Source organism: Cupressus sempervirens, chromosome 3 (assembly GCF_028749045.1).
Source record: "Cupressus sempervirens isolate cs-2001-9-10 chromosome 3, ASM2874904v1, whole genome shotgun sequence".
Taxonomy (NCBI): domain Eukaryota; kingdom Viridiplantae; phylum Streptophyta; class Pinopsida; order Cupressales; family Cupressaceae; genus Cupressus; species Cupressus sempervirens.
Genome location: NC_143120.1, coordinates 490,838,253 through 490,861,987, shown reverse-complemented (window position 1 = coordinate 490,861,987; position 23,735 = coordinate 490,838,253). Strand labels below are relative to the sequence as shown.

General features: G+C 36.2%; 1 long non-coding RNA gene and 1 other non-coding gene across 8 annotated transcripts in view; both read right to left on the bottom strand.

The window, feature by feature from the left end:
- LOC149567312 (uncharacterized) overlaps nucleotides 1–16,703 on the bottom strand; it is a 28,053-nt gene extending 11,350 nt beyond the window's left edge. Inside the window, exons 1-3 of one of the 7 annotated variants that reach the window (XR_016362396.1) lie at nucleotides 16,289–16,691; nucleotides 14,172–14,279; nucleotides 13,696–13,779 (exon numbers count right to left, since the gene is read on the bottom strand). This is a non-coding gene — a long non-coding RNA (uncharacterized LOC149567312). Of the gene's footprint in view, nucleotides 1–13,695; nucleotides 13,780–14,171; nucleotides 14,280–14,391; nucleotides 16,020–16,272 lie in introns of those variants that run through there. The other 6 variants (XR_016362395.1, XR_016362397.1, XR_016362400.1 and 3 more) reach the window with 6 other exon arrangements.
- LOC149567313 (U2 spliceosomal RNA) lies at nucleotides 14,426–14,622 on the bottom strand. Its single transcript, XR_016363135.1, has one exon. It is a non-coding gene; the product is annotated as a U2 spliceosomal RNA (small nuclear RNA).
- Nucleotides 16,704–23,735: the final 7,032 nt, after the last annotated feature.

The following is a 23,735-nucleotide window of genomic DNA, read 5'->3' as shown; positions in this document are numbered from 1 at the left end:
TTCCTACCCAAGTCCTTAATAATGTTGGCCACCTCCTCTTCGTCATCCAAATGCAACCCTGCACTATCCTCAATGTCAGAAGGAAGGTAAGAGTTTTTTGTTTCCTTCGAGGACTCCACTTTATGGGCTATAGCTCTACCACGGATTTGAGCCTTAAAGTGCTCATAAAAAAGTAACAACAGACCCTCATGGAAGGTCGGGTTAGCATACGCTTTTCTTAAAACCCATGATATTCTTATTTGCTAAGAAGAAAAGGTAGTAGGGGATGGAGTTTTTGTTTTATACTTGAAGTGGTTTAGGATGACAAAATGGTGGGTTGATTCTATAATACCTCATGTCAAGCGTAATGTACGAGATAATTGCCCTCAGAACAAAACTCCATAGTTTCTTTATTGATGTAGGTTCATAGTACGCACCAATATTCACTAATTCTTTCATCTCCTTGGCATCCTTAGCAAAGTCTTTAATAGCATTGAGGGAAACTTTCTTATCCCTAAAGAATTTAATGCCCTGATTAGGAGAAGCAATGACCTCCGCAATAACACCTTCATTGACCTAGAAATCAATATCGTCAATCTTCACCTTCCCATCTTTTCATGACTTAACCATAAGATAAGTGATCTTAGGATTCCAACCATGTAGTTTCTCTATAAAACTCGTGATGTTGTCTCCCTCAGCTTCTCCCAGACTTTCAACCTCCTCTTCCACTTCTTCGCTTCACCCTCCGCCTCTCTACGATGCCTTTCGCCCACCATGTTGTTGTGGAACTTTGAACTTCTCTGTGTTCTCCAAGTGCGAAGAGTCAAAATCTAGTTTTTCTCAGCAAAACAATTCTTGTCTTTTTCCTCGAGAAAGTGATTGTAAAAACAATTACCAATCACCCAGAAAACGTGCCAAAAAGCCCCCCGATTATGGTTCGGCCCATGCCAAGCTTTCATAACTTTAAATGGATGATTGACAGCATTAACTTTCATTATTACACTTTATGCTTTCCATCCTCCCTTGGATTCTCTCAATCTCTATTAAACTTTTAGCGGCCACCGGAATCCCCTCAACACTTAACCACCTATGTGGTGTGTCCCTTCTAACTGCCTCATTGGCCATCTAATCAGCAACCGCATTAGCCTCTCGGTATACATGTGACACATAGACCCTCTCGAAGGTGAGTAATATTTGTTTGGTTTCTTCCTTCATGTTCTTAATACCCCAGAAGGATTGATGTTCACCCTTGAGGCATTTAATGACGTTATTAGAATCCCCCTCAAGCTAGAGGCTTTTAACACCTATCTCTTTAGCTAGCTTCGTAGTTTGAAGGGTTGCACAAGCCTCAGCAAAGTGATTAGTTTGGTGTCCTAGAGGGAAAGTAACCGCCGCTATACCATACTCATGGCTATTTCTAATCACCCCTCCACTGCCCGCAACTCCCGGGTTACCTTTTGCTGCACCATCAAAGTTAGCTTTGTGCCAATCCTCTGGGGGTAAAGACTAGTGACATTTCTTCCTTCTTTTTTGAGCGTTAATACTGCTACTGTTATCTCCTGCAAATGGTTTAGATCATTTGCATAACATATAATTTTCCAAAAGGGCATTTTGAATTTTACCAGACACAATTTTGGCAAGAAGGCAGACATCCCTGAAGATACGATTATTTAGTTCCTTCCATATTCCCCAGCCAAAGTGAGGTAGAGCCCATTTGCTTATGGCTTGGAGCCCAGATCCCTTCCAAGAGTCATCCCACTCCCTAAAGAATTCAATGGTCGAGATAGAAGCACACTAGCCCATCCCAAAAGCTTGACTAAAAATAGACCACACCTCTCTAGTGAAGGAGCAGTGGATAAATAGGGGATCCACAGACTCGGCCTGCTTTTTGCACAGGACACATCTATTAGGAATACGAAGGCCCCTTTTACATAGATTGTCTATAGTAAGGATCTTGTTCTCGAGTAAAAGCCAGAAGAAAAAGTTGATTTTAGGGATAAGGCCAGGGAACCAAGCCTTAGCCCAGTCCGGTCTGGAATCCTACCTCATAAGAGCTTGGTACCCCAAAGCCACCAAGTAGATGTCATTTGAAGTGTTCTCCCAAACAAGTTGGTCCTGATCGTCATTCAAAACCACAGAGTGGAGAATTGTCATCAGTGATTTGAGGTCCCCAGATATTAAAGAAAGGTCTCTCCATTCTCGGCCATGTCTATAGTCACTAACAAATCTGCCATACTTCTGAATACAAATATAAGCCCATCTTTCATATTCAGGAAAGTTGTGAAGAGGCCCCTAGATCAACCAGTTGTCCTCCCAAAACAGGGTATCCTTGCCATTTCCTACACTCCATTTCAACTTGTTGGTCGTCTCTCTGGCTCTTAGTATACCATTCCATTTATTAGATCCATTGGGAATGGTAATTCATAGAACAATTGTCTAATTGAAGGTCTACGAAGGTATTTGTCTTCCAAGATGTCTTGCCAGTCCCCCTTGCTAGAAAAGATTCTCCAAATCTGTTTAGCTTGGAAAGCTTTATTGAAAGGTCTCAGTTTTCTTATACCCAACCCCCCATTTTGTTTGGGAAGGCACACATTGTCCCATGCCACGAGGGAAAATCTTTTGTTATCTTCCGATCCAGACCAAAGAAAATTTCTCTGGATCTTCTCCAATTGGTCGACATACTTGCAGAGAGTCCCAAAGAGACTCAGTGCATAAGTTGGGAGATTAGAAGAGTGGATTTGACCAACTGAATCTTGCCAGCTTGGCTAAGGGTGATTCCTTTCCAAACAGCCAATTTCTCATTGAACCTGTCAATAAGGCTATTTGAGAAAGAGTCAAGGAGTTTGAGGCCCATTGGGAGACCCAAAAAGATAGAAGAGAGGTTGCCCAAGTCACAGCCCAGAATAGCAGCAATCTTCCTCTGTCTCTCAACTGGAGTGTTAATGAAGAAAAAAAAGCTGTTGTTCAAGTTGACAAACTGCCCCGAGCCCCTAGAGTAAGAGCTCAAGATTTTTCTTCACCACCCTGGCTTCTCCAACCAAGACTTTCCCCCCCATAATAGTGTCATCAACAAATTGTTGATGAGAGAAAGGTAGTTAGAATAAAGTAACTATTATGTTTAGCGCTTGTTTAAGCTAGTCGGGTTGGGTAGTTCAAAGGTGAGGGAATGCGTTGGTTGGTTTCCAACCAATTGACCCTTCTGTAAGTACTTGGATGATTGTCAATGTACTCATATTGTTTTTCTGGTATTAATAAAGAAATCATTCCCTTGCCTTTTGGTATTGTGGTATTACTAGTACATTCTATGTTTTACGTATGTGTATATCAATTGTGTTATTCTGTATTTGTGAACTTGAGTGATATTCCCACTCTACAGAGAAACCAGGGGACCAGAAGAAGGTTTGATACCAAACAAAGCATCAGAAATTATGTTGGCAAATATCATCCTTCCTAGACATTCAACCAAAATAATAAAAAGAATGGGCGAGATCAGATCTCCTTGCTTGAGCCCTCTAGAGGGTTTGAAGAATGCAAAGGGCAAGCCATTGACCAAAATAGCCAAAGAGGTTGTAGAAACCAACTGGTTAATAAGTTTGATGACCCTTGAGTTTAAACCAAAGGCTCTTAGAACCCTAAATAGAAAGGACCAGTCCACCCAATCATAAGCCTTGGAGAAGTCAAGCTTAAGGAGGAAACCTTCTCTCTTGCCTTCTTCCAAAGAGTGGATTACTTCGTGGACAGTCATGATAGAGTCCAGGATTTGTCTCCCCAGGACAAAGCCTGATTGCTAAGGAGCTATAAGAGTTGGGAGAACCTTGATAATCCTTGAAGCCAGAACTTTAGAAATAATCTTGTAGAATGAGTTGCAAAGGCTGATAGGTCTGAATTGGTCCAAAGAATCCACCCTACCCTTTTGGAATAAGCACAAGGAAAGTAGCATTTACCTCCTTGACCAGACTCTTGGCTCCAAAAAAACTCTTGAACCGCTTTGATGACATCCTGATGGACCACTTTCCAGAACGTTTGAAAGAAAAAAGTAGGAAAACCATCTGGGCCTAGAGACTTGTTGATTGCAAGGGAAAAAACAACCTGCTCAACTTCTAGAGGGGAAGGAATAGCCTCAATCATTGCATTCTCCTCTGGTTGGATCAGAGCCAGGATATTCGAAATAATATCCAGCTAATCTTCATCCACAAGATTAAGATCTCTCGAACGAAGATTAGAGAAGAAAGATATGGCCCAACAACAATATCACTTTCCTCTTCCAGGACAACATCCCCCAACTTGATTCTACTGATTCTATTATATAATTTGTGTTTCAGAGTAGAGATATGGAAGAATCTAGTATTTTGGTCCCCCTCTTTTAACCAGACAACCCTTGATCTCTGTTTCCAGTAGGCCTACTCTTGACCAATTATATTGTGAAGCTTAGTTAGAATAATTTTTTCTTCCTCCAACCTCTCTTCATTATACCCCTCCTTTTGAATGACATCTTGAATAATGTTGAGATCCTCTAAGATCTATGCTTTAGAATGAAATATGTTACCAAAATTTGACTTATTCCACTTTCTAATATTTAACTTTATGGTTTTCAGCTTCTTTGCCACCTTGAACATGGCAGTTCCCTCTATGTGAATGTTCCACCACTCCAAGATACGAAGAGAAATATCTGGGTGGGAAGTCCACATTATCTTGAGTCTAAAGGGGAAGTTACGTTTCATAGCAACGGGGTCCAAAGTGAGAGAAATAGGAGAGTGATCCGATCCAATCCGAGCCATTAAAGATAGATTGCAATAATTAGAATTCATCCAATCTAAAGATAAAAGAGCCATGTCCAACAAAACTTGAATGCAATCTCTACCCACTCTCTTATTGGACCAAGTGAAGAAGCTTCGCTGGAGATCAACATCCAACAGAGCCAAATCATTGATAAAGTCAAAAAGGTCCTGCCCACCGACCAGATCCAGAGCCAGACTCCTCTGTTCTTCATCTTCCCTTAAGGGGGTGTTGAAGTCCCCCATGATTATACAGATTCCCACTTGGAATCTAGATAACAAATTCTTAATTTTAACCCAATAGTTCCTCCTTCCAATCTTAGAGTTGGGAGCGTATACATTCAAAAGATACCAACATTCATGTTATTTGATATTAACAACTTGAATGAGGAGAATATTGCCTTCACCATATAAGACTTGGGACTTGAAAAGATTAGAGTTGCAGAGAAAAAGCAAACCTCACGAAGCCCCGTCTGAATTCGTTGAAAACCTTTCAAAACTCCTACTGAAAGAGATTCTCTCCACAGACTCCTTTCTCATTTTAGTTTCTTGAATAAGCATGAATTCCGGTCTATGGTCCCTAAGAATATTTCTTATTACCTCTTGTTTGTGGGCTCCATTTAGGCCACGAATGTTCCAGGATATGACCTTCATCTCTTCTTTGCATGGCGGGCCTCTTGGATGGTCTTTTGGCTCCCATCCGCTAGGTTCCTTCTAGTCTCCTTTTTCCTGTTCTAACTGTGATTGTTCCTTCCAAGAGTCTTTGCTTTTGCTCCAACATCTGCTTTCACTCTACTTCTTGTTGCAACTGGGGAGACTGGAGAAGGGTCACGACTCTTCTTTTTCTTTTTGACAGTAATCCATTCCCCCTGTCGTTCATCAATACAACTCGCAAACAAAACCTCCATTATGGTTAGTTAACCTAGCGACAAGGACCTTACCAGTTCCACCACTCTTGAAATCTTCCCAAGAGAGGCTACCTCCTAGCAGAATATGCCAGTTCCTCTAGGGTTGGGCCCACTGGATTGAGCTACAGACACACTCCCTACCAAAATCTAGGAATTGGGGACATTTGAAATTTCTCCTTCTATTTCTGGGTCAGTCCTAGCTATTGTGAGGCCTCGCCTCGACCCTTCGTAGCCTTAGTTATTACTTTATCATTTTGATACTCACGACTCGGGATGTCGAGACATTATCAGATACCTGAACATATCATATTATTTCATGTTGTGTGATGTTATTTTTCAGATATTTGATGTTTGTCATTTAATGTTTTATGTATATGTATGTTGATGAAATCAGTAAATGTAGGATTGATACTTTGATTTTAAGATATTTTAAATGGTTAAGAATTGAATAGGATGAGAGGAACCCTGATTTTGTTATAGATGGATGTTTTAAATTTATGTGATTCCTGATATGTATATACATATGTACATGTGATTTCCGGGACTACTGATGTGTGCAATGAGTGTGCAGATATTTTAGTCGAGGAAACCCACGGAGGAAACAGAACTGATCCCTATGTGCTAATTTTGGAAACCTTGTTGTTCATAATTCAAGTATTGTATTGTGAGATGTATGTATGTATCTTTCTGTGTTAAGTGAATGTTAGTGTTTGTAACTATGTTCTTTTAGTGTCGCTTGACACTCATAAATTTGTTTATGTTCTTCAGTGTGCTGAGTAGGGTTAGTTGTGTAACCTTTGAACCTATGTTGGTTTAAGTTAGTGTCAATTTGCTTTTTGGCTCTTAATCGAGGTTAGTCATACCTAATCCGGATTAGTGCTTAATCTGCATTTTAGAGTTGTTAGTTGGTCCTAATTATTTTCCTGGCGTTTGTTTGGCTCTAAACCTATTCCTAAGGTTTTAAAACTTGAAATATTTATACCCAAAGGGTATGGGTATGGGTTGGGGGTCTTTTCCAACCCCTAAGCCCCTTTTATTGACTTTTGAGGCCACTCAAAAAGTCTCTTTTTGCTTTTGTGCGAGAATTGACTATGGCTACCATGAGTTGTCTCACCCCACCTCCACTTAGTATTTAACCATAGTGTGGGTTGAGTTAGGAGCTTCTAGATTTGTATGTGGGTGGGAGAAGTTATTGATCCCTTTGGTGGTTGAGTTTGAGGCTTATTTAGAGGCCCTTCTTGGACTAGTTGAGGTTGTTACCCAATCTCTAGATTTAGAGAGGAGTCTTGGAAGATTGAAGCAAGGAAGGGGAAAACTCTATTCAAACTGGTTCATTTGCCATTATCTCTTTGTGCAGGTAGGAATTTTCATCTCCCTTGTTCAGATTTCATTCTTGTTTCATGCTTATGCTACCTTGTTGTTGTTTGAATGTTTGTATGTTTGTGGGTATGTTGGGAAGATTTGAAAACCATGTTATTTTGGATGATTTCTTTTCATGTTTATGTTTGAAATTTTGAGATTTTCTTGCATGGGTGTTTTGGTATTACTCACCCTTGGATAGGACAGAAGTGACCAATTTTGGGAAAGGTCTGTTTAGTTGGACTCCAACTAGTGTAGAGTCTCTTCTCAGGATGACAAGAGGGAGAAAGGGTAGGGTGTTATGGGCCCCTACCTGTCAGCACAAACCTTGTATGATTATGGTATGTTGAAATGAAAGAACGGAAGTTCTTGGTTTATAGCCCCGATTGGGCATCTGTTTGGTGTTGTGCTTGACTTCTCCTGGTTGGAAGAATCCACCTTTCCCTAGTGTTGATTCATTGTGAATCATATTGTGAAAACCATGTATGAATATGCATGTTTGATTGTCTCTTGGTTATGCTTGGTTGTCACCCGATCAGATTCTGTTTCCTCCACGGTTCGTAGAAATGTGTTGCAGAATTGGATATGGAACCCTTGTTGAGGGTCATGAAGGAAATTTCATTTAAGTGTTGTAATTCAGGATTGAAATCCTATGTAATTTGTATTTCAAAACTTTGTTGGATTGGCAACGAAGCCGGGTTTTCTTCCTGATTCTTTCCCAGCTGAGCCTTTGAATCAGGTTTGCCAATAAAAGTGGTGATTGAGTATAATTGGTTATCATGTGATTTAATCATGATTTAAATTTAGATGGTTGCACATCAAGAATAGGATGAAATTGATGATGTTCAATTTGGTAAAATTTCAAGTTTTCTTTTATGTTGAAAATGAAAATTATGATCATGGATGTAGATTCAGTTTGCATGATTATTTGAATCAAACAATTCTTGCATTATTGATTAAAACGGATAATTCATATTTTTGGTATATTAAGTTGTAACAAGTCCTTATAGATTTGCTTTGAAAAGAAAATTTTAATTCCCCCTTGGTTATTAATCAACTGAAAATTTTATACTTAGAAAATTTAGACCAAAAAATATATATATATTGGCATTGCCTTGTAATTCTAAACTTAGAAAATTTCAAAAAAAAAAAGTATTTCAAGAGAGTGAAAACTCTCTGGATTTTGTATGAAGAGGCAATTTAATTCCACCTCTTTGCAACAGAGAATCTTTGAAAGATTCCTTCTTATATTGTGGTTGAAAAATATTTTTAGATTAACAAATTTATAAATAAATTTATATATCAATGCAAAAATAAACTTTTAAAATATCCTAGTCTAACTACATAACTTTGTCTTAAATGCTTACCCATTTTACCTTGGGCGTCACATCTCAAATGCTATGTTTTAAAGGGTTTTATAATATATGTTTGTGCTTAGTCAACAATGATCATGGGGGGGTGACGTCACCCTGCCCCCATGTCCCATCCCCATCATCACTTTAAAAAGGGGCGTTCATCTTGGAGAGGGAATGCAATTAAGTTTTGGTTATAAAACAAAGTTAGCAAGTAATTCCACTTGCCTTTCTCCCCAACTGCCCTCCACTGAGATCGCACGTTTTAATGAGGGAGGGGGAGCATTTAAGTTTGTTTTTAAACAAAACATGCTTGACCTTATATCTCTTGGCCGCAGGTTTTGAGGGGGGCGGCTCTGCTAGCGTACCCTCGGGCAGAGCGCTGTCGCGCTGTCCCAAGGACAGCGCTTGGGAAGCGCTTGCCCAAGGGTTAGTGGGGAATAGAGTTAGTGTAGGGGGGAGTTAGGGTAGAGTTAGTCATGTTAGGTGTTAGGTGTTAGTAATGTTAGTTAGATCATTTTAAGTTTAGTTTAGTAATAATTTTTTTTTAGATAAGTTTTTAAGTTGTTATTTGTTTAAGATAGAATTAAATTGAAGATTAGTTTAGTTTTAAATTTATGATTAGTTAATATTAGTTAGTTGGGAACTTTATCTTTTATATATAATTTAATCATTATGATCCTTTTAAATATTGAATTTTGATATATTATTTTTATGTTGGTTTAAATTTAGTTTAAATTAGTTTATTTTATTAGTATTAAATAGTGTCTTAGATGTTAATATCTTAAATAAGTTTTAATTTAAAAAGTTTTAAATGTGAAATTAGTATATTTTAATTAAAACAATTTTAATGTGTTATTTATTAGTTTTAATTTAAGGTTAATTAACTATTTAAAATAAGTGTAAATATTTAGTTGTTTTATTCTAGTTATATATTATCTTTCGTAGAAATGTTGTCTATGAATTATAGATGAATTTTATGAGAAATGTTATTGTAGTAAGTGTGCTCTTATTTTTTTTCATTTCGAATCATTAATCTGATATTACTTATTTGAGCATTCAAATCAATTAGTTATAATGTTAATTGATATCTTGCCTAGTAAATTTATTATTGATCAAAGTTAATGGAACTTAAATTTACTGTTCATAAGGATCAACTATTGTAATAGACATGCAATGTTTTAAAAGTTACTAAAATCTTCAAGTTTTAGGTATCTTAATTAATTCAAATTAAATTGTTAATTTAATTAATCGATTTAACAATGAACGATTTAGCTTATCAATCTTTTCCTTCGTGGTGTCTTTAAAACTAAGACGTAATCTAAATGTTTTGTTAGGGATTTTGTATCCACCTTTCAGTGTACCTATATCTTTAGCTGAGAATCAACTTATCAAACTTAGTGAATTTTAATTATTAACTTAAAAAAAAAAAATTGGTGTGTGTTTTTGCCCTCGTAGTTTGGGCATGACAGCTATCCCAAATAAGAAATCCCCCTGAGAGATTTCCCTCGTAGGAGAAGATATCAACTTGTTACCTAAATCCTCAGATTCACTTTCTGACCACTGTTGAACAGCCACAAGCTTTAGGGATTTGGCTTCCTTAGTAGCTGTTCCACCGGACCTTACCAATTCCACCACTCTTGAAATCTTCCCAGGAGAGGCTACCTCCTAGCAGAATATGCCAGTTCCTCTAGGGTTGGGCCCACTGGATTGAGTTACATACACACTCCCTACCAAAATCTAGGAATTGGGGACATTTGAAATTTCTCCTTCTATTTCTGGGTCAGTCCTAGCTATCCCAAATAAGAAATCCCCTTGAGAGATTTCCCTCGTAGGAGAAGATATCAACTTGTTACCTAAATCCTCAGATTCACTTTCTGACCACTGTTGAACAGCCACAAGCTTTAGGGATTTGGCTTCCTTAGTAGCTGTTCCACTAGACTCTACCCCTAGGACCACAACATCAGCCAATGGCTGGGCAACCACCAAACCCTCCTGTTGCTACACCAAAGCACCTTTGTAGTTAGTAATTTCCTTTTGTCTCCATACTTTCTCTCCCTCTTTGGAGCTATTGTTTTTGTCCTTAGTTATACCCTTGGCCTTAGTCTTATTCTGAGACTGTTTCCTGGCTTTTTCCTCTTGGAGCCTAGGACAAAGCTTAGCAACATGGCCAAACTTCTTACAATGAAAGCATGCAAAGGGGACACTTTCAAAATCCAGCTTCTGAATATGGGTACCCAGCTTTAAGTGGAGATACACAACCTCTGGCATATCTCTACCCTCACTGACCCCTATACAAATCCTAGCATACGTTAGTCGGCTCCTTGACACTGTGACTGGATCAATGGATAGGAGCTCTCCAAAAGATTTAGCTATGCTATCAAAAACATCCTCATACCAAAACTCCATTGGAAGTTCAGGAAGGTGTACCCAAACCGGAGTTTGAACAAAGAACGAGTCATTGAGGTCCAACTTTGAGGTCCATTCCTACGAGGCAAGAGTCGAAGGACCAAAGGACTAGGACCCAGCACACAGAATCCTAGTGAGATCCTCCAAGCAAGAGAACTCAAAGAAGAGGAAACTTTATTCCCCTAGTCATCCTCCTCCTGGCAGGCACCAAAACCCTTCTTTGCACCATCCCAGACAGAACATCTTGATGCTGAATTCAAATTTCCAATCTTGCCTATTCCTAGGCCTACTCCCGCTCCCTCTCCACGTGCCATTAGTTATAGTCACTTATGTTTGATTCTATGTGAAAGTTAGAATTTCTTTTGTTAATAAGAATTAGTGTGACTTTAAGTGAGCAAGGTGCTGTTTGGAAATTCTTAATAAGAATTAGTGTGACTTTAAGTGAGCAAGGTGCTGTTTGGCTAACTGGCTGTAGTACTAATTTTTTCGCACGCCATCAACTGGAAATTACGTCAAATAGTTTGCACAAACATCATTGGAGCCCAGTGCTCGAAAGACGATCATCATATCAAAGGCCAAATTATTGTTATCCCAATCCTTACGGTGCAACTCTAGTAAAATCGGATGGCACGCCCAAGGTGAAGCCTAAGAACGTTGTCACAATTCCAGTAAATTTTGTTGATTCTAAGACGTCCGAGTGCAAAAAGGTGCCTGCCATGGATGAAAATACAGCGGCGTTAAAAATTCAGGCTATTAGTCGGTAATTAAGGTTTATTTAAAATGAGATTTGTCCCAGATTTTGGGATACTATAGGTTTTCTTTTGACTGATTTCTTATTCCTTTTTCCCAGTGAGTAGGGTTTTTTAAATTATGTTAACGAATTTCTGAAACTGGCAAATTTTTAGTTTGCAAAGCTTGTGGGAACACTCTGTGCTCTGCCAGAAGCTTTGTCCTCCAACGGCATGACCTCTCAAAAACTTTAGTTTTTTAGTTTGACAGAGAACGGTAACGCTATGAGCTTTTCTACTTGGCAAATTTATCACAATTTAAAACTTCACACTGTAGTTTTGGAAATTTTTCATTGAACTAGTCTATGGATTTGATTTGTTTGTCGTAAAATATATATTTTACTTTTTCTTTTTCTTTCCTCTCTTTTATTTTATACGATTCAAATCAGTATCTTCTTTGTTTCCCTAAAATAAGCGTTGTAAAATGCACAGAGCCATTCCTTTTGTGTGTGAATCAAGAAAGGCTGTGATTCGTGAGCTGATTAACTTGCAAGAGACCGTAGATGAAATAATTTCTGCCAAATGCAGGCAAGATGGTCCTGCACAAGTTTCAGTAAATTCTGAAGCGGCAATGGAGGAGTGCCCCACAGAGGGATTCGAGAGAAATGAGTTGCCAATTGAAATCTCTGTAAGTAACAATAGCAGAGGAGTCTCTGTCGTTTCAAATGCAAGACTTGCAAATTGAGGGTTGCTCTGAAGAAGGTAACAATAATAACGCTGGAGCAGAAATTTCTGAAGAGGGCTTTTCTGAAGCTGGACAAATTGTGTCTGGAACAGAGGGACGCACAATGATTGATGTCGTTGATAAAGATGCAGAGAATTTGAAAAGAAACAAATATGAAAGGCCCGTTGTTGGAGACAAATGCATTACCTACAGTTTCTCTCATAAGGAAAAGTTTTATTGGAAAAGCAAAGGATGATGAAAATTCTTCTGAATCTCTAGACTTGATTAAGGCTGATGCATCACCTTGCACAAAGGAGGGTGATGCAGCAAATTCAAAGGAGAATGACAGTATATCTGAATCACCTGAGTCGTTGAAGGTGGAGACAATCCAGCTTGATGAGAAGCCAGAAACTGTGGACCTCATGGATTGTGAAGAAGCGGGTGATAAGATGCCGGAGAAAGTAAAACCCATGGAAGATATTGGCATGGTAAGAAAGAGAATGAGAAATTAAAGAGGACTGTATCTGATCTGTTGAAGAAAAGTGAGAAACAGAGTGAGATGATTCATGATCTGAGTATGCGGATTTCACAGTTGGAAGAGCAAGTCTCTCAATGCAACAAGAAGAAAAATATAGAATCTAAAACGTTTGAAGGGGTACGCTCAAATCCATACTCTTAAATTAGCTAAACTATTCGCACTCAAAGCAAAATTGAAGCTCATTAGATTTAATTGTGTTGTTCTTTGTTCCCTTTGTCAACAAAAGATGAAACTTGATGTTGTCACATTTCAGTTTATGAGACATTTCAGACTGGATTGGTATACATTTCAGTTTATGACACATCGATATATAATTGACATATGCTATATTTCAGTGGACAAGACATTTTGATGCTCATTGATCTGACTTTGGTATACTCATTTTACACTCACTTCATTGGACATGTATATAAGATGGTTTGTCATATTTAATTTGTCATCTCACAATTTGCTATGGAATGATCAACCACTGTATCGAGACTCCTAAGGCCCTGAAAAGAGTTTAACAATCTGAGATGGATATGGCAGATTTCACTTTCTCAAACCCCTAAACCACTTTGAGATAGTTCTAAAATGACATAAACCCTACAACTCAAACCCCACTCCTTATGCGTTAAATTCCTCAAAAAAAATCTCCATGGATCAGATGATATCAACTTATACTGCTAATTTGCTAGACAAAGTGGGTGTGTTCCAGTAGCAAGAAAAAAATGGAATACAGATTCGCTAAATATAAGTCTTGTTTCGACATTTTGGGCAAAAATGGTGTTTTCCAAGGCTAGACGTATGTATTCAAATAGTAAAGAAATGAAATTGCTGTTAAAAGATTCAAACTGCAAACTTGTGGGTAGGAGGAAAAGTGACCGAATATTTCAGCTTCTATGAAAAGGTAAGATGTAGGCACAGGGTGCATCCATACTCACTTCAATTGCAACAACGATCCCACACGATGAGACAGAAGAAGAAGAGACGGCTTCGGTGAATTCCTCAAAAGTGCAGAGCATAAGCTGTGGAGGAGAAACATGCATGAGAGTTTGAATGTCTACTGTGTAGGGTTTTCATTTTGGCTGAACAGATACCGACTTAAGGAAACCGCAAGAATTTCTTACAGTATGCCATTACCGAGACCACCATCGGATAAATAAAATAATTGCACAATTTTCACAGTTAGCTAGAAAACATTAGTCCCCGTCGGACTAACAAGTTTATTACAACCAGAATTTCATGTTATAATATTGTGTAAAGAAACATCTGTAAGATAGCTCTTTTAAATTGCATCGGAACAAAGACGAGCAAATTTTGATATGTACAGCTTTATTTGTGCAGAGCTAAGAATCAGTGAAACAGCCTTGGGAAAGATAATCTAAAGCAGCTTTGATTCATTTATGGTGGAAATTACCTCTATCCAAATTTCGGTGGATTCAACATCATCATTTTTAGACATTACTAGAATTTTCAATTTCTAGGGCTCCTTTACGCGCCTTCACCCGTAACCAGCGTCTTTGCGCTGCGGGAAGACAAACATCAAATCAGGTCAAGAAGAAATGCTATTAATAAAACCCTAATTTATTTTGTGCAAAAACATCAAATGATGACAGAGTAAGTGCTATTAATAAAACCATATGTAATTAATTTTTATAATCGCTTTGGGTTGTAGGGTGCGCCGGGCTTCTGCTGTAGTGCAATACAGAAGCGACGCTCGAAGCCTCTGGTAGCAAGCTACCATTGTTGAGACTTCCCCTTCAAGAAATTAATTTAATATCGTGTGGCTCATTGAGCCACGTATCAGATATTAAACTGATAAGAACAGATACTACACTTGATCTTAGCCAAAAGGCCGAGAAAGGTATGCTTTGAAATGTCTCTTCCTTGTAAATTTATACTACATTTTCTTTCCTGTACGTATGCAGTGCCGCATGTGGGATAAATATATCTGGAAAGAGGACTCTGTAATTAGGCTATATTGCGTGGGCTTTACCAATCGGAATCCCTTAATTCTCATATAAATCCCTGATATTTGCAGGTCCACTTTGTATTTGCCGTGAATAGATTGAATGAAGCAGCAGTAGCAGGGACACTGGGTCGGGTTTGCCTCATTTTGAAAATAGTTCTGCTGTGGTTAGGGTTTCTAATGCTTTCCTGAAAATCCTACCAATTTTCTCATCGACATTGTTGACAAACGACGCAATTTGTGTAGAATCCTGAGGCAAGTCGTTTGTCAAGGATTTCATGAATTTTTTTTTTTTTGGAATCTGTACGCAGCCGGATAAATTTTTGTTATGTTTTATTTCATTCTAAAATAGTTCTGTTGTTATTCAAATGAAGGCGTCATTGGGAATAGTAACTTTAAGGCAGTTTAAACATTCCTCGCCCCATGCCTGAAAACAAAATTTAACTAGCAAACAACATTTCAGTTCTAAAGGCTGCAAAAAAATCTTGTCTTGACCCGGGGAATAAAGTAGCCCTAAAATCCTGATATTTTCAGATCGATTTAACATCCACCGCCAATTTTTGCAAAAATTCTTAAAATTTTCCTCCAAACTCTGCCCATTTTTTCTCATTTGCTATCTCTTGACCGCTGTCTGAAGAGTAAGGGAGAAGGATCGATTTGCTAAATCCTGATATTTTCAGATCGATTTAACATCCACCGCCAATTTTTGCTAAAATTTTCCTCCAAACTCTGCCCATTTTTTCTCATTTGCTACCTCTTGACCGCTGTCTGAAGAGTAAGGCAGTTTAAACATTCCTCGCCCCATGCCTGAAAACAAAATTTAACTCGCAAACAACATTTCAGTTCAAAAGGCTGCAAAAAAAATCTTGTCTTGACCCGGGGAATAAAGTAGCCCTAAAATCCTGATATTTTCAGATCGATTTAACATCCACCGCCAGTTTTTGCTAAAATTCTTAAAATTTTCCTCCAAACTCCACCCATTTTTTCTCATTTGCTACCTCTTGACCGCTGTCTGAAGAGTAAGGGAGAAGGATTTCAATTTTCCAAAAACGAAATACTGTAGATTTCGACATTCAACATCATTTATTCACTTGACAAAGGAGCCTTTGATCTATCTAAATATATTCATTCATGAGTATTTACACAAAATGTAATTGTTCAATGCATCACTTCTTTACAGGTTTTTGGATAAAAAAAATTGTGAAGGAAGTGTTTAATGCATTACTTCTATATATTGATATCTATTGCAAGATTTTTAATTTCGGGAAGATTTGAAATGGCTAGTTATGATCTATTTAGCTGATGTTCTCTCACATGTCCATGAATATCTCAATCTTAGAGCTATTGTCTTGGTTGAAGACATTTGAAACTATTTTCTTACATTTTACTCTGAAATATCGCTGGATATCTCCATACTTGTATTCAGAAGTTTTCATTATCACTTGTAATCATGTCTGCAAATATTCTCTATTTCGAAATATATAATTTATCAATTTTAAAATTAAAATAAAATCACGGATTCAACTGTAATTAGTCGATAGGCTTTCACCTGGGCGATAGCTCACCGGGAATTCCTCATGCTGCAGCGTCCAAACAGGAACTCTGTCATCGGAATGTTCATTGCCGATCATTCCTGTTGTGCTGGCAGATGCTCTGACTCACGACGTCCAAACACTTGGTCTATGTTGCATGGGAGCTACAGTGGTGTCTTTGCCAGTGAGTTACTGGCAGGAATGGTGCCATGAAGCTTCTACGGTGGGCTTCTCGTCATCCATCCAGACTGCTAGATAAACATGCCATCGAACACCCTGCTTTGAACTCGCATCAGACACGGAGGTGCTCACTATGAATTACCGCCCTAGCTAAAATATATAAATGATGCGCAAGGCATACTATTTACAGTAGCAAAGTTATTTAGAGAGAAGATCTCATGACATTGGGAAAGTCACAGGTGATTGCGACATTGCTGTAGAATCGTACCTTATCAGTTTGCTCTGCATCCTTTTCAACATATTCTTGTAGAAAGGTGTTGCTGGAAATGTAATATTATTCATTTTTACATCTATATGGACACACAAGCTAGGTAGAAACTAGTAGTTGTCCCTTCATGGCCTTTACTCGTAAATAGAATTGAGTATAGGCTAGGTGTTAGTTTATTATCTTATAGGCATCCTTGCTGCCTTTTTCGGAGGTTTTGACCCATTAGCCTCGAAGTGTATTTTACTGTGTACACATTATGTTAGCACTGTTATTAGTGCTAAAGCCAAAGTTACATTTCTTCTACAGTGAGCTCCTTTTGAAATATCACCTTATTTGGAAGTTTATTTGCACGGTGTTTTTTGTTTCTATACATATCATGGCAGGGGTGGAGGATAGCTTGCTAGATCCTCTTGCATGTGGCTTGTAATGTCCGCTACGCACGATTATCCTTGTTTTGGTGATGATGGGATGTGAAATTTTGAGCATATAAGATTCAGGAAGTACATAAACTAAAATACTCGCTGTTTTGTAACAGTTGTCTGTGCTTGTGCAGAATTTCTCCTTTCATCTAGTACATTGGCTTCATTGCGAAATCTGCAAGAACTTCATAAATATTTTGTGAATTACCTGCTTGAATAGCAGAAAGAAGGATCTATGTAACATATGTATAGTCTCGTTTTAATCTCTACATGATAGTAAATGTTTTTAGAAATAATATTTAGTACATTTGCTTTTCACTTAAGTTTTGAAAAACTATTATTGTTCATCACAACTAAAAGGCTCATTAGTGGTTGTGGACAAACTTGTTGATGAAGAAAGGAAAGAAGCAAAGTATTTTGAGGCAATGAAACTGATCAAGGCGGTGCAGATCATAATTCTCCCATCGGAGGTAGCTCACCATCACACTTTTTCATACTACCCTAGCTTGTTCGTTGTGAGAAATTTAACTTTGCTACTGTTCTTGCTCCCTGGCTGTGGCTACTTTCCAGAACTTGCTAAAGTGCATGATCAAATTATAACTGGCTTGGTATTTTCTTATTTTTAGTTATGCTAAGGTGATTCAGACCCCCTGCAAAGAACCATCATGCACCTGTGGAGTAATGTTCAGGTAGTGCATCCATAGGTGAATCGGTTGATGGGTTGTGAAGATAAGTGTTGTGGACCATAGAAGTTCTAAAATTCTTGTAATACTTTAGCTAGCATATAGAAATGTAACTGTAATTTTTGAAATAACAAAATGAATTACAGCTTATGCACAAAAATGACTTTGTGGCCAAGGTTTCAAATAGGTGGACAGATTTTAGTAAAGTATCTTAAATGACCTATCTGATTCTTACATAAATCATAATTAGAGGCTTACATAGATAGAATGGTCACCCACATAAGCTCAACACAATCCACCCATACAACCTTATGACTTACTGTTAAAAGAGGCCAAAATGTTGTCCTTAATTCATTCAAATACAAGATCAAATCTAAACATTTGGGTTTGATCAAATTCAAAATAGGTGGACAGATTTCAGTAAAGTATCTTAAATGACCTATCTGATTCTTACATAAATCATAATTAGAGGCTTACATAGATAGAATGGTTACCCACATAAGCTCAACACAATCCACCCATACAACCTTATGACTTACTGTTAAAAGAGGCCAAAATATCGTTCTTAATTCATTCAAATACAAGATCAAATCTGAACATCCGAGTTTGATCAAACTCAAAAATTGGTTTGCCCTCTGTATCAAACTCTTCACGACTTAAGGAATATTGTAAAAGAGGTCAAAATGTCGTCCTTAATTCATTCAAATACAAGATCAGATCTGAACATCCAAGTTCAATCAAATTCAAAAATTGGTTTTCCCTCTATATCAAACTCTTCATGACTTAAGAAATATTGTACAGTTAATTTCTACAACAAACTAATGCTCTGTTGTCATCTCCACTCCACATGACAACAGCGACGCCTATCGGTTGTACCCTTGGACCCTGTCGAGGTACAAGCGCTAGTTGTAAACATTTATAAATATATCAGATTGAATGTTAGAATTAAATCAAAGATTTAAATGTCATGGTCAGTTTTCAGTGAGTTTTATTTTTCAAAATCTGGGTCTGTTGTCATCTCCACTCCACATGACAACAGCAATGCCTATCGGCTGTACCCTTGGACCCTGCCGGGTACAAGCGCTAGTTGTAAACATTTATAAATATATCAGATTGAATGTTAGAATTAAATCAAAGATTTAAATGTCATGGTCAGTTTTCAGTGAGTTTTATTTTTCAAAATCTATATGTAGTTTGGACATAGGTGATTAATAATATTGTATTTTAGATTTATTTTATTTTATTTTTTTCTTTAATCTATATACATTTAGACCATTTATTTTAATATTTCTATATAGATTTAGACCATTTATTTTAATATTTTCTTTTCTTTTCAAGATGTATATGTATCTTGTAACAAATATAAGTTAAAAATATATATCAAAGTTTGATGTTTACATTCAAATCATTTCAATCTACAATATCAAAACATAAAACAAAAAAAATTAGTCTAGATTTGTATTTAAAAAATCATTAATATTAATATAATTTATTAATCATAAATAAGCTATATAATTTATTTTAATATTTAAAAATGATATTGCATTAGAAATAAAATATTTATTGTAATATTTTATAATTGCATTTTAGTTATCTATAATATTATTTTTCTAAATTTTTTATTTTGATTTTTTTGATGGAGACCTCATCTCCTGATGTTGAAGCCATTAACTTCACCAGTAGACCAATGACCCATTGACAAAATATTTTATTTTATACTAAATTGTAATTAAAATAATATATAATATTAATTATTATAATAAACATAAATAAATTAGTAAAATCTACAATTAAAACAAAATTAAAAAGTAACTAAAAAGTGCAAAGTTAATTTTATATTATAAAAAAAAAGGAAACTTTAGAAAATTAAATAAATATAATATAATAAATATTTGAAAATATATAATAATTAAAAAATATAATATTCTTTATATCTAAAAATGTAATTTAATAATTTTTATTTAAAATAACTATATTATGAAATATTAACTTAAAATATACATTTATTGCCTTCTACAAAATATTACAAATTTTTTTAATCTTAAGAATAATGTTAAATTTCATAGTACTTATAGATATAATTGTTTATATCATAAGTATGGTGAGAAAAGCAAAAAAAGCAAAAAAAGCAACCTGTTGTGAAAATGATTTTCGAACAATTCACAAACCTTCTCGTGGTAGAGGGAAAGTAAATAAAAATGGTTGCATAAACAATACATTACCAGCAAAGGAACTGAGAGGAAGGTAGGCACACCCCTAAATTCCAATCAGTAATAAATTCAAAGCACTCACAGAAGGAAAACTCTTTCTGAGATATGGTTAAAAAGCATGAAGCTCAGATAGCAAAAGAAACATTCGGGTCCAAAACTAGGCCTCTTCTTCAACCTAAGGGAAATTATCTTAACCTAGTCAAACACCATCCTGGAGCATCCACAAAGTCCCAGGAGGATCAACAAAATCAGAACACCCAAAAAAATCAATGGGATTTGAAACCCTAGTTCGACTTCATTCATAATACAATGTGAACATTCATCTTAGAATAGCACGAAGGAACACGAATGGAAGACCGTGGTAAACAAAAAGAAGCAGAGACGAAGAAATAGAAACTAGAATTCAAAACAATATAAAGGGAGTGAAGATATAAACTAGTAGTTCAAAAATCAATAGGTATTCTTCAATAAAACTAAATACCCTAGCAGAGTAAATAAAAAATCTTTGTTGAAGCAACGCCAAGACTATAATTATGCAAATCAACCCCTCCAAATATCCGAACCCAACAATATACCTCTAGGTCACTCCCTACCACAAACAAGGGCTCCTATTGATTAAAAGGAAGCATATGATTCTAGACCAAAAAATCTAGAATCAATTCAGAGGGGAATCAAACCACAGTCCCAGTTAGTTTACATTTTACTCCATCAAAAAAGGCATAATATATCAAGCAAACCTAGTGATGGAAAAAACCCTAAACAAAGCGAACCTATGGAAAAAGACTATACTAATATTATAATCAGCAACAACATATATAGCGAAGCAAGATGGAAGGAATGTGCAGGAAAAGGTATTTATGCTTATTGGAACAGTCTAGACAAATACAGAGCTAATCTGGAAAGGTATCTAGCGAAAATCTCTCAAGCAAAGGTAAGTAACATAATTCCCCACACTAAGCATTATTGGTTTTTGCAATGTTTGGACATAGAATCTAGAAATGAACTTTTAGAATTATCAAATTGTTATTAGAAAGGGCATCATATAGATTTCATAACATGGAAGCCAAATTTCGATGAAAATGATAACAATCATAAACAGGCAATCAAATGGTTGAAATGTGCAAGCATAACATCAGAATTAAATGAAAATCACATTATAAAAAGAATAGGTTGACCAATCTCTGGGAACATTAATAGGTTTTGAATCAAATAAAAACAAAACAAGCAAAATAAAATTTCTAGTTAAAACTAATCAAAATAACTCCATAAATAAGAAAATCATAACAAATAGATCAATATACAAACTATCATTCACTAAATACACAGGAGAAATCAATAATATTATAGGAACCGATTTTAATAATACCACAATCAAAAAATAACATTAAGGAATTACTGAGGGCAGGCACGAAAAATGATGGAAAACTTGAGAAAAACAGGGCAAAAAGAATACCAGAGAAGGACAGAAATAAAGATGTAAAGAAAGTAGAAATAAACCAAGAGACTCAAACGGAGGACTCGGAAAGGAAAAAAGAGGTAGAATATAGATGGATGACAAAAATAGACTATCAACATTTACTAGAGAAATACAAGAAATGTCAGGACTGCAAAATAGGGATGGACTCAATAGATGAGATAGAGAGTGATGCCAACAAAATAAAGATGCTCACTCATGAGATCCTGCAATCATAGCAGAGGCTAATCATACAATACACAAAGGTAAGGGAAATTTGGAGACAGATGTAGAGAAGGAAAAATCAAACAACAGCAATATACAATCTAAACAAGTGGAGAAAGAGATTTGTAACAACCAGTCAGGAAAAGGGATTCATAGAGAATTTGAACAAGAGCCAGAAACAAATCAAGAACAAGATTAAACAATGAAAAAGAAAGAACAAAGCCCAAGTATCCCACCAGCGGAATCAACACAATGGAGTAATAAAACTATCAGGAAAAAAACAAAAAAGAAGAGCTATAAATTTTGGCAGACACCAAGTGATGGAAAGGATATGTTCAATTAGGATAAAGAAGAATCAAAGAAGGAGATAGAAATAGAAAAAGCGGCATCAAGAACAGTACAAATAGAAAAGCAAAGAAGCATGCAAAAAGAAGAACATGAAAATCAAGTAGAGGAAATAGGGGAAGATTATGGACCTTTGGTGGAAAGCATCACTAGGAAGAATGAAATAAGAGAAAAAAAGACTAGAAAAAGAAGGGCAAAATCTAGAAGCAGAAGAGGACCAAATAAATAACCAACTTATCAAAAAAATCTTAACAGACAATAGAAGAATCTGAAGTTGCAGAAAGAGTAATTAACCAAGCTAATATGGAAAACTTGGGTATAGCAATGAATCAGGAAGGCATAAAGACACCCATTTGTGGAAAACTAAAACAAAAAAGAGAACAAAAATCATTGAAAGAGTTAAGGGAAGCAATAGGATAGGTAAAAGAACAAACTAAAATAATAGAAATCTTACAAGGAGGGAAGGGGAAGAACTTTCCCAAGGAACAATGAAAATCACTACGTGGAATGTTAGGGGCCAAAACGCCCCTAGCAAAAAATGCTTATTGAAGCATAACCTAACAATATTTAATACAAATATTCTATTAATTCAAGAAACAAAACTAAGCAAAGAAGGAGGACTGAAATTAGGACAGAAACTAAGAATCTGGAAATCAGAATTTAAACCATCTTAGGGAGCCTCAAGAGGATTGGGCATTATTTAGAACAACCGAAAAGTTAATATAGAAGACATCATTTCACACTTAAACTGGATGGGAAGTAGAGTTTCCAGCACTAAGACAAGTATATAGATGATAGTAATTAATGTCTATGGACCCATACAAACAGTAGAAAAATTAATAGTCTGGAACAAGATTACTACCTACCTCAGCACATTACAAGAAGAGAACATCATTATTGGGGGTGACTTTAATGCAATTTTAAACAGAGATGAAAAATATGGTAGGGTCAGAATAATGTCTAGAGCTACAAAAGATTTCAAAGAATGGACAGATAGGAACTCTCTCATTGACATTCCAACATCTAATGGAGTGTATACTTGGAATAACAGAAGAAAAATCTTTAGCTATATAGCAGAAAGATTGGACAGATTTTTCTTTAAAGGAGAATTAAGCAACCTGAACAAAGAAATCAAGGCATAAATTCTACCGATGGCAGGATCAAATCATTTTTCGGTAAAAAATGAATTCAAAGAATGAACTAAAATCGATAGAAATCCATTTAAATGTGAAAAGATGTGGTTCATAGATAAAAACTTTATGAATAATATAAAAAACTGGTGGCAAGAAGAACAATTTTAGGGACCTAAAATGTTATGCTTTGTACCCAAACTTAAGAGTGTAAAAAAAAAGATACTAAAATAGAATAATAAACAATTCAAAAATATATTTAAAGAAAAGTTAGCTATAGAAGAGAAACTGGAAAAACTAAACAAAGAAGTTATTAAAAATGGAATGAATAATGAAACTTACCAAATAGAAAAACAATATTTAATAAAACAAGAAGAGATATTAGCCAAAGAAGAAGTGTACTGGAAGCAAAAATCTAGAGAAAAATGGTTGGCAGAAGGAGACCATAACACGAAATACTTTCACAATAGCACCTTACTTGAGGGACTCTAATAACATACCAAAAATCAAAGTTAAGCAAGAGTACTTATTGATAATCTAGACAATATAGCAAAAAAAATTGTAGAA